This window comes from Pseudochaenichthys georgianus, chromosome 16 (genome assembly GCF_902827115.2).
Source record: "Pseudochaenichthys georgianus chromosome 16, fPseGeo1.2, whole genome shotgun sequence".
NCBI classification, from domain to species: Eukaryota; Metazoa; Chordata; class Actinopteri; order Perciformes; family Channichthyidae; genus Pseudochaenichthys; species Pseudochaenichthys georgianus.
In genome coordinates, this window is record NC_047518.2 from 45,028,771 (window position 1) to 45,040,661 (window position 11,891).

Sequence of the window (11,891 nt, forward strand, 5' to 3'; positions counted from 1 at the left end):
CTAGTATGCCTTAATGATGGACATGGCACAAGAGTAGATGTACACAGGGGGAAAGTCTCATGCCTGGATCTGACATTAGTGTCAAACTGTTTGGTTCATACATGGGAATGGTTTGTTTTGAATAACTCCACTGTAGGAAGTCACCATTATCCAGTGCTTACTAAAATGATAATGTATATATGCAGGAAGGAGGTGTAATAACCAGGTGGTGCTTTGCTAAAGCTGATTGGGGGAAATGTAGGATATGGTGTGAGGAGTCGGTACACCTGCTAACATCAGAGGGAAGCAGAGAGGTCATTACAAGCCACATAACGCAACATATACTAAATGCAGCAGAGAACAGTATACCCAAAACAACAACCAAGGGTAGGAAGAAAGTGGTGCCATGGTGGAATGAGGAATGCAGTGGGGCTATTAAAGAGCGAAATAATGCATTTAGAGAATTAAAGAAAGACATGACACAAAATAATGTTATAGAGTATCAAAGGAAAAGGGCAGCTGCTCGAAGGACCTTCAAATATACAAAAAAGAGAACATGGAGAGAATTGTGTTCTACCATTGGCAGAGGAGTAACATTAGGTGATGTCTGGTCCATGTTTAAGCGGATGAGTGGGAAAAGGAAAGCCATTAAAATTCCAGCTTGGGTTGATGGGGAGAGGCTGGCAGTGACAGATAAAGAGCAGGCAGATATGTTAGGAAGGACACTTGCAGCAGTACATAGTGGGGAGCATCTCAGTGATATTCATAGGCAGCAAAAACAGCAGTTACTAGCAGAGAATGAAAACGTGAAGGAGAAGAGACAGGATAACAGGTCAGCTCTGGATGTGGAATTAGTAAGAGTGAGTAACGATGTGGGAAAAACATTGAAAATGAAAGAGATAATGGCAATAGTGTACTTGGACATTGAAAAGGCGTATGACTCTATGTGGAGGGATGGGTTACTGATCAAATTGAGTAGAATGGGTATTGGAGGGAGAATGCACAATTGGGTAGGACTTTTTTAACAGACAGGACATTTAGAGTAAAGGTTGGAGCAGATATTTCCAATGATTTAGAAATAGAAAATGGTATTTCCCAAGGGAGTGCAGTCAGTCCAATATTATCAGATTCAAAATGCCAGAAAGCAAGTCATGCATGCTACATGATATTTACAAATAAACGCAAGATTGATGGCCAACAGTTAACACTATATGATCGTCCAATGACAAAGGTGAATGGGGGAGTCTCTTTGTCGTCAACAAATTAAGATACAAGGTCAATGGAAAGGGAATAATTCCACAAAGGAACCAGCAGTAAAGAGGGTAAAAAAAATGCCAGGGCGTTTCACCTAAAGCAAGAGAACTTACAAGAAACGGGAGGATGCTTATATAAGATAGCACTTCTTTCTCCACCACAAAAGCTCTAAAAACGGATACATTCACACATTTACAAAGAGCTTTATGTAGCTGTGGTTGAAGACTGTCACTATAAGAAACATGGAGATGAGAGAGTATGCCAAATCACCAGCTAATGAAAGAACAAATAGACGGCACAAAGAGATCCAGGTCAGAATACTTCAAGTAAGTTTAAGTTTTTTTATTTTATTTTTTATCTCTGACCCTTTTACATTTGTACTTTAGATGGCATCTTGTAACTGTTTTTCCATGTGAATAATTTATTTGGGTTTCGCAAGCTTCCTTAACCCTTAGATGCATAAGTGGGTCTTTTTTGACCCGGTGAGGTGAAGTGTCTTTGTAATTTACATTTTTTTATCATTTCATATTCCAGCTATTCCTCAAAAAAATTGTTTTGGATATCATGCCATTCATTACATTACATTACATTACATTGCATTTAGCTGACGGTTTCATCCAAAGCGACATACAATAAGTGCGTTCGACTAACAAAATACAAACTTGAAGAAAACCGAATCATACAAGTACATCAGGTTTCATAGAGCAAAAACATTTCAAGTGCTACTCAACTGGCTTTAGATAAGCCAGTCCTTTATTAGTATATAAGTGCTTTGTTAATAGTTCTATCGCTCGAAGTGGAGTCGAAAGAGATGAGTTTTCAGTCTGCGCCGGAAGGTGTGTAAGCTTTCTGCTGTCCTGATGTCAATGGGGAGCTCATTCCACCATTTTGGAGCCAGGATAGCAAACCCACGTGTTTTTGCTGATGAGAACTTGGGTCCCCCTCGCAGCGAGCCGTTTGGCGGATGCAGAGCGGAGTGCACGTGCTGGGGTGTACGGTTTAACCATGTCCTGGATGTAGGAAGGGCCAGATCCATTCGCAGCATGGCACGCAAGGACCATTGTCTTGAAGTGGATTCTAACAGTTCCCGGAAGCCAGTGAAGGGAGCGGAGGAGCGGAGTGGTGTGGGAGAATCTAGGAAGGTTGAAGACCAGACAAGCCGCTGCATTCTGGATGAGCTGCAGAGGTCGGATGGCACATGCAGGTAGACCAGCCAGGAGGGAGTTGCAGTAGTCTAGGCGTGAGCTGACGAGAGCCTGGACCAGAACCTGCGTCGCTTTCCGGGTCAGTTGGGGACGTATCCTCCTGATGTTGTAAAGCGTGTATCTGCAGCAGCGGGTTGTAGCAGCTATGTTTGCAGTGAAGGACAGTTTGTTATCTAAGATCACACCCAGATTCCTTGCTGTCTGAGTCGGGGAAACAACAGAGGTGCCGATGTTGATTGTTATTCGACATTTTAATTTAAATTGTGTACATTTTAAGAAATTGTAGTTTTTGTATTACTACCCTAAGCTTCAATAAGTGGGTCAAAAATGACCCGCATGCATTTTCTATGGAATCCTATGGGAACGTTTGATTAATATCACCTGTGGCTGTCAGGAATACATTCACTGTAGACCACACAGACTACATCACAAGTGACACCTCTCAGGAAGATTATTTTACACAGCAAGATCTGATACCTGTCAGTATAATAATAAGAATACATTATATTTTTATAGGACTTTTCAAGGACTCTGTGAAGCTGAGGGGGGGGGGGCTATGAGTTGTCGGAGTTGAGAGGCCTGTTAATTTATTCCGGCAAATTACTCAGACCTACTAATTGACCTAACAGAAGCTATTGAGTCCCTGTAAGTTTACTGCTTGGCTCAGATCCACCAACGTCAGCAAGATCTCACCTCTACTAACTCCTGAAGAACCAGGTTCAATTAACTGCTGTTTCAATTCAGACGACCCGCTAAATGTGTTTAAGCGATCCCAGGCATATACAAATTAAGAATATGTAAAGAGGAAAATAACAATGTAAATAAAAACAATGATAACATAATATAAAGGTTGTTTTTGCCATTTCCTGTTTTTTTTAGGTATTCCCCATTCAAGGTCTAATGAACCCTATGCTAATAGACAGAGTTTTGTCTTGCTTCTTTCTTTGCATAATGCACTAAGGATTCTAACAGTTCTACGACTAAATCCTTTGCAATTGAGATATTGCTTGTTACTAAGATTTAAAATCCCTCCTTTGCTCTATAAAATATCCCTTGGTACACAACTTATCAAGACAAATTCTAAATACTTGCGGGAAGATCCCACTAAAAGCCCTCCTCTCCTGTGGAAGACAGCACGTAAACTGCCACGGTGTTTGGCTATAATATCTGCAGCTAGCCGTGAGAAATAAGGGGGGAGATCGTCCAGGCCTGCTGAGATTTGGGGGTCTAGGCCCTTTAGAGCCTTACAAACCTCCCCAACATTGAAGGGGTTGAAGGAGAAAGTGTGGCTACTGGAGGCATGACTGGTGGTGATGGAGGGAGATGATTTACCAAAAGATAAAGATAATGTGTCAAACATGGAACTGGAGGCAATACAATGTTTATTAAAACAATTAAGCATCTCTGTCTTATTTGACACAGGGGTGTGGAGTCAACAACAATGTTAGGAGGCAGCTCTAAGGAGCGAGTGCTGGCAGAGAGGGATTTTATGGTATGCCAAAATCTCCTAGGATCGTTTAAACTGTCTGTGGTCTGGGATAAGTAAAAATCCCTTTTGGCTTTTTTAATGGAAGCAGTACAGCGATTACGCAGTTGACGAAAAACATAGCACGTTCTTTAAGGCCTGAATTGAGTCTTCTGTTGTGTAACGGGAAATTCCATTTCCAAAAGGGGTCAAAAGCTCATAGTTTAGTTGATTTTGGTAAAGTATTTGAGCTTTAGCTTCGCAAAAAACCTCCTCATATTGGTTTTGAAGATATTGTTGGGGTTTGATATCTGCTGATAGTTCCAGGTTTAAATGGTACATGCAAAACCACCGGTATTTGTGGGTCATCACCTCCTCGAGTGACGACCATATTGCCTTCTGACATTTTAATAGTCCTTATTATATTATTGCTCTATGCTTGCATGCTAGGGCCTATTCTCTTTGCCAGAGCTACTGCTACTCCTCCTGCATGTTGTAGCTCCATATTAGGATGGTTCACACGGTTGGTTAATCCAGTCTAACAGGTACGACGTATTTAGATCGCGTTAAGCCCGTGGGTCTGGGCTAATACGACCAGGGGGGTCAGAAGGGCCGGATTTGGCTTCTCCCTCCCATTCTGTGGCTGGTTCTGAGTCATTGAACTGCGGTCTAACCTCATCCGCCATGTTTTAAGGATTTAAGTTCACTCTTTTATACACATGCAAGTTCCTAGGCTATTAATCACGCTGAATGATCAGTCCGACTAAACCGTCACTTTGTTCTATTCTCCTGGATTCAGCTAGTGCATGCGGATACCTAAACTAAGAGGGTTATGTATCGAGCCTCAAGCTTTTCCAACAGCCTAGGTACCTTAGACCTATGGTTTATCTTATTAAATATCCTATTAACTCTTCACCACGTTATATATAGGCCGCTTTGGTTCTTGTAGTTTAAGGCTGCGGCCCCACGAGGACGAATTTGGTCGTTTGCGTTACTGTTTAGTGTCATATAGACCGTTCGGCCACACGAGGACGACCGAATACGGCACTAAACGACTGAGGAAACGACAACGGGTCCCAAGGTGGATAGAAATGCATACGCCACTCTCTGGGGGGTCAAACAGCTCCGTGTGTGCGCCCTATACGGACATTTTCAGATCACTGATAGTGATTGCGCAATAGCCCCGCCTCTCCCCACCTCTTCTGCTCACCTCCGCTTACCCCGCGCCAGTGCTGAAGTGTTTCGCCACCAACAACAACAACAATGGCGGATCGCAGAGTTGCTATCGTGCTCCGGACGCTATTGACCATGCTACAGTTGTTTGTGCAACATCGACAGCAATAATGATGAGGCAATAGCCCCGCCTCTCCCCACCTCTGCTGCTCACCCCCACGTCAAAGTAAACTGCATCCTGAATTCAGATTATTTATCTTTCTCTCGCGAGTGAAGTCTAATCTGACAGGACGGAGACACGCAGCTCTGCCCACCTACAGCTCCTCCCGCTGCAGCAAAACACACACTTCAAGTCAGATCATCGCCCTTAGCTATTTTAATTACCTCTCAAACTCCCTAAACTAGTTATAAATATGTTTATTTTTTACTGTCGGCCGGGTCACTCATTACTGGATCAGCTGCTGCATGAGACAGACACTGACGCTGTCCGAAGAGAAGGAGGAAAATCATCATTATATTATATAGAGTCGTTATTCATTTGTTTTAAAGCTCAATAAATAACAAAGAAGACCTTTGACCGGCACTTTTATAATTTTGTCCGGAAGATTTCAACTTTAATACACGCTGACTGGCGAAAAACTCTGCCCGGTTCCCTCGGCCCCCACCGCGGAGAATAAACAGAAGGGCAACCATGACAACCATGCTTCTTCGCTGCTTTTGTGGAGGAAGTTACAGCGCCACGTAGAGGCTCCTGCATATGTACTGCAGCTTCTCCAGCGGTTGGAGCTAAACGGAGCGGTCTCGTGTGGGCAGACACTATCTGGATAATTATTGCATGTGGACGGAAGCCGTTTGCGATTGCGTTTGCGTTAATCCTATGCGTTTAGCCGTTTTCGTCCTCGTGGGGCCGCAGCCTAACTCTGTAAAAGGTTGACTTTTAACAGAGCCCCACAGTTGGGCGCCATGTCGGAGTCGGGAGGCTTGTTAACTTATTCCGGCAAATTACTCAGACCTACTAATTGACCTAACAGAAGCTATTGAGTCCCTGTAAGCTTACTGCTTGGCTCAGATACACCAACGTCAGCAAGATGTCACTTCTACTAACTCCTGAAGAACCAGGTTCAATTAACTGCTGTTTCAATTCAGACGAACCGTTAAATCTGTTTAAGCGATCCCGAAGGATTTTTGATATCAGTAATGAGATGTGGCCCTACCTAAGTGTGAGTGTGGCAGTTGTGCAATCTTACCTTACGCAGGAGAGCGCATATTTCTTCTGAGCTGTCCCAATCCAAAGGGTGGGATCAGTTTATTTCAAGAAAAATTGGTCCACACTTGTACAGGGTTTTTACCTTCTCTCGTTACAACATGACAATCATAAAAAACATATCATGCTGTGGTCCTTTTCTAATATGAAACCTCAATTCACAGTTTTACATTTATTACCCTAAATTGTAACTTTAGGTAAATAACATAACCCTAACCTAACCCTAACCTAACCCTAACACCAAAATAAAGTAACCAAAAACCGAAACTTTAGGTAAATAACATAACAATTCAGTTGTCACATTTAAAATCGTCAGACAGACTTTAGAGGCATCTCCTCATAAATGGCTGGTGATAATAAAAAGCACATTCAAACTTTCATTTAACAAACCAATTTTTATCAATTCATATACACAGAACACCTATATCCAGCAAGAATTCAGAGGACCGTCCACATAGGTGGCTGGGTTATAAACATTCAACAAATCATCAAACAATTCACTCAGCATTCAACAAATCAATTCGAACCTTACTGAGGAAAAACCCAACTCTGAAGCTTTCCCTCTCTCACCCAGCGTTTTTATGCTCCACCAAGGGACAGACAAAACAAAGACACACCTATATACCCATATTTGTGGGGGAAAAGGGCATGACCTCTGATGTATAGGACTGAATATGTCTTAAAATATTATTCTAGGTCATGGCATAACCACCTTTTTTGGGCCTCAATATTTCTCCAACAAGTCAGGTTGGTAGGGGGTAAGAAGACCAGTGAGATAGGGGTGGGGGGTTCAGATGGTGGAGGGCTATAGTTGAGGGTAGTGCTGCGTACCTGGACTCACATTCAGGTTCAGGTCCGGACTCAAGTCCAGAGGTTCAGGTTCAGGTCCGGACTTATAAGTCCGGACCTGAACCCATGGCTTGTGTCAAGTTGTGTGAGTAACTAAAGTGAACTTATTGTGAGCTAATTATCAATTGAACATTAACTCATAATCAACTCAAATTCAAACTCGTCAGGTTTATTGCGCTCCCTTCCAACTTGTGTCTACATTTCTCTACAAAGTACAAATGTAAAAAAAAAACATTTTTTGCCACTTAGTCTACAAATGACTTATGACAGCAACTGCAGTGAACTACTACAAAGTTCAAACATGTATTTCATTTACCAAACTAAAGTAACCGAACAGTCCCTGAGCTGACTGAGCCTAAATCCCTAAAACGTTGCTGAAAGGTAGAGTGTAGAGTAGACTATACGCATTACACTGTTACACACCTACTATACAGTATACACTACACTGTAGTGACTGTACAGTCAGAGTGTACTGTACTGTCTGTACACCATGTCTTTTCTACAACTCTACATGTTTACATTAAACAGTACATACTACATACATAGTGATGTACATACATACTGTTAGAAATTAAAATCAATGTTGATATGGCGTAATTTTGAATTAAATACACTATTTAATTTAAATCAGTTTTATTCTGAAAATCCGGAAGTTCACACTATTTACTTAATACTTTTATTCTGAAAAGTCTTCACTTCCGGTTAGCATTAGCATGTGGCGAAACGCTACGTTTTCAAACCGTGAATCGAAGGTGAAATGACATGTGATGTTGTACACTGAGCACACTGGGATTAGCACTCATTTATTGACACTGAATAACGTTTATCAGGGAATGTTTAAATAACCACAGACACCAGAATATACGTAAGTGCCAGTTTTTTTGCGAGTCCAAGTACCGGTTCCTGACGTTCCGGTTTTAACCGGACTTGAACCGAAACTTTTTACAAGTCCAGTACCGGTTCGGCGTACCGGTACGCAGCACTAGTTGAGGGCCAGTATTTTGTAAGTGACGCGTTGGGAGACGGGAAGCCAATGAAGGTCTTTGAGGACTGGTGTGATGGTGTGATGTGGTGCCATGATCTGGTGTGTGTGAGGAGTCTGGCGGCTACATTTTTTACAATTCGGAGTCTATCGAGGGACGGGGAGCGGATGCCGTAGATAATTGAGTTACAGTAGTCAAGGTGGGAGGAAATAAAGGTAGGATAGGTCGTTCAGCTGCAGGGCAGGTAAGAGAAACTGTTTTCAAAATGTACATTTTTTTTAAATATAAAATATTTCTAGTGTGAACCAAAATATAATATTGAATATTATACAAGTGATTTTTCTTAACCAAAATGACAAAAATGGCATAAAAACAGATATTATTCTAATACGGGTCCTTTTTGACCCACTTATGGAAGAGTGTAGGGTCCAGCCACTGGGCATCTAAGGGTTGAATAAATAAAGCTTATTGATACATTTTTAAGAAACTAACAAAACAATCCTAATATAAATAACCTGCTTTTCTTCATTTCGTTGCTTATTTTGAAAGTTGGAGACTTTCCCTGGCTTTTTGATGGCCCATCAAGGGGAGGGGCTGCTCCCCCCTCTGCTACCTGCAAAGTGCATGCTGCTGTGTGGCTGCTACAGCAGAGCTAACTGCCCTGCCCCATCCAACACATGTGTCATGACCACGGAAGGTCATTTCCGGAGGGTCTGCAGCTAACCTGCAACATGGCTGAGCGCGGCAGGAGCATGGAGCGATTTCAGAGAAGACTTGAACCTCTAAAAGTTCAGCACAAAAGATGTGAAAGGCGGCTTTCTCCTACAGTTTCAGTGCAGGTAAGATGTTAAGATAATTTATTTGTGATTGTTGATTCTACATGCCTTATTGAATGCTAACGTTGCAATATGCTATTTTACCATGAAGAAAATCATCACATCTAAAACATTTATTGCAGAAAGAAATTGTCTAATTTATTTGTTAAGTTGCATTTTTAGGTAATTGTGAACTAGTAGATGTTGAGTTTTAATTAAGAGTTTTAAGCATTTTTCGGATTTGAGTGATTTTTTTTGGACGTTTCACTTGGGATAGATAGTGTGGCATGAAAGCTTCAAATGTGAACTCCATGTCATTAGTTTTAAGACAGCAACATATTTTTAGAGATTAGCTTACCTTACCTTTCCACCTAAGATAAGTCACTCAAATTCATCATTTGCAGTTAAATTGATTTTGCACCATTACTGTTTTCTCACTCACTTCCACCTATGTGAATATTATCATTGTATTGTACTGTACTTAAGTTTAATTCAGAGGTACATGGTGTACTTTCAATCCACTACATGTATTTAATACCTTTACTTACTTCACAGATGTGGATGAATGTCAAAATGTGAAAATGTGAAATGTGAAATCTAATCAAGTGTTAAATCAGACTTTAGTTCCACCTGGAGTAAATCCACCAGCTACCCTGCAGTCTACAAAGTCTTTCAAACTAGCTGCACCTTTACCAGCTTTGAGAACACTTTCATGATCAATCATTATAAAACACATCATATATATTAATCTGAAATGGACCAATCTGCACAACGACTACTTTTACTGTCGCTACTTTCACTATATTTTGATGATAATACTTTTCTACTTTCACTTGAGGAATATTTTGAATGCAGGACTTTTACTGTAACAGAGTATTCCTACACTCTGGTACTTCTACTTTTACTCAAGTACAAGACATGAGTACTTCTACTTTTACTCAAGTACAAGATCTGAGTACTTCTACTTTTGCTCAAGTACAAGCTCTAAGTACTTCTACTTTTACTCAAGTACAAGATCTGAGTACTTCTACTTTTACTCAAGTACAAGATCTGAGTACTTCTCCCATCCCTGCCAAAAAGTATAATTTTTTTTTTTTAAGAAACCTTTTCAGGCACAACGTGGCAATAATCATTATCCATACAATAAAAACAATTTATAAACCCACTACCTCCTGCAAACGTCAGATATAGACGAATATAAACTCACTGGTGACACAGTGCAACACCAAAGACAGATATTTATCTTAGCAGTTGGTAGAAACCAAAAACAGAGGTGAACTCAAAAGTGAATATTTGACTGACCTTCATCAGATTGACAACCAGCTCTGAAAGAATCATCATGTGGCTCTGTAACTGCTGCATGTTTAAATTAGCAACTGATTGCAAACAAGTTCCTCAACTTGAAGGGTAATGATGTGTCATGTGTTGTATAACGAATTTGTGTTGGCTGACCCCATAGCTGACAAAACAAGTTTAATGCAGGTTTGTAAATTTAAAAAAAATGTTTTACATTAAAAAAAAAAGTATTTTAACGATCTCATTCACAGAGAATGCTAATTTTCTATACAGCTGCAGTCAAACCATAGTTTGAACCACATTTGGCACATCTACTGTATACTGTATTTGATCCAAATGTTTCTTAACTCTGACATCTAACTTAGTAAGAAGCAACAGCTAGGTTATTTTAGCATCTTGAAAATGATTCATGGGCAATATCATTTGATAAATAATTGGAGGAAACAGCAGTGACAATTTGCAAACTGTCATATATAGTGTGGACACCGACATACTGTATAAATATTATTGAATACATCATTTAAAATGGCAAGATTAAATCAAATTACATCCATGTTGTACACATCATAAAGCTTAAAGTGGCAGCTAAAGAATTAACACAGCAGCAGGTCTGTTCAATTCATGCTCATTAAGCTTCATGTGTGCGGATCTGAAGGGACTGATCATTTGTAGCCTGTCCACCTATCAGTTTTGCAAACATTAAGAGGGAGGAGCATTTCTAATTATGGAACCCAGTCACTGTGGTTCATCATCATGACTGAATTAACAAACCTATATAAAGCAATAGAGATCACCTTTGTCTACAGTGGGTAACATGGAATTTCCGCCATTGCAAACCCAGCCAGTCAAGCCGACTCCGAGTTCGAGCTGTCCGACTTAAGACGAGCTTTTTGACACCTCCCCCGGCTGCGATCGGCTACTCTCGTCTACTTTCGAGGCGAGCCGCAATGTGTCTCAAACAAGCCTATTACCAGTAGAAATACATTGCTTTTAAAATCGTGCTGTGCAACACGAAAAAAAGGGGCAAATCGTGTTGGTGAACACGAATCAATAGATTACAAATCGTGTTGGTGAACACGAAATGCCGTGAGACTGTTTGGCATATGAGTGACCAAGTCAGTTAGTTGGCATAAACATCATCTTAAATCAGCCTATACATTAAGGTCAATCAGTTTTCATATAATTATATTCATCCATGACAATCAATGTGCACATAGGTCCATCACATTTTGATCGCTTCTCTATTTTTTTGACCACGGTGAATTTAGTTTTAGGTTGGATATTCGACGGACATTCGCGGACCCGCCAGCAGCGTCAGTTTCCCCTGCTGCTGGCTATATTACGACGGGGAGATCTTCTCCGCGAAACGAGGCTTTCACTTAGGGACCATCAACAAATGAATTTTCAATTACACAAGAAATGTTTTCTTTTTAATAAATCAACAGCTTCCCGATCGAGTGAATGTGAAGCAAATCCACGCTAGAGCATGCATTTGTTAAACAAACCTCTTTTTATTGCATTGTAATACTTTAAATAAGTTTTATTATTATTTTTGATGGAAAAATAAGCTTATTTCTTCAATACCTTCCAGGTCATGTGACCGATTCA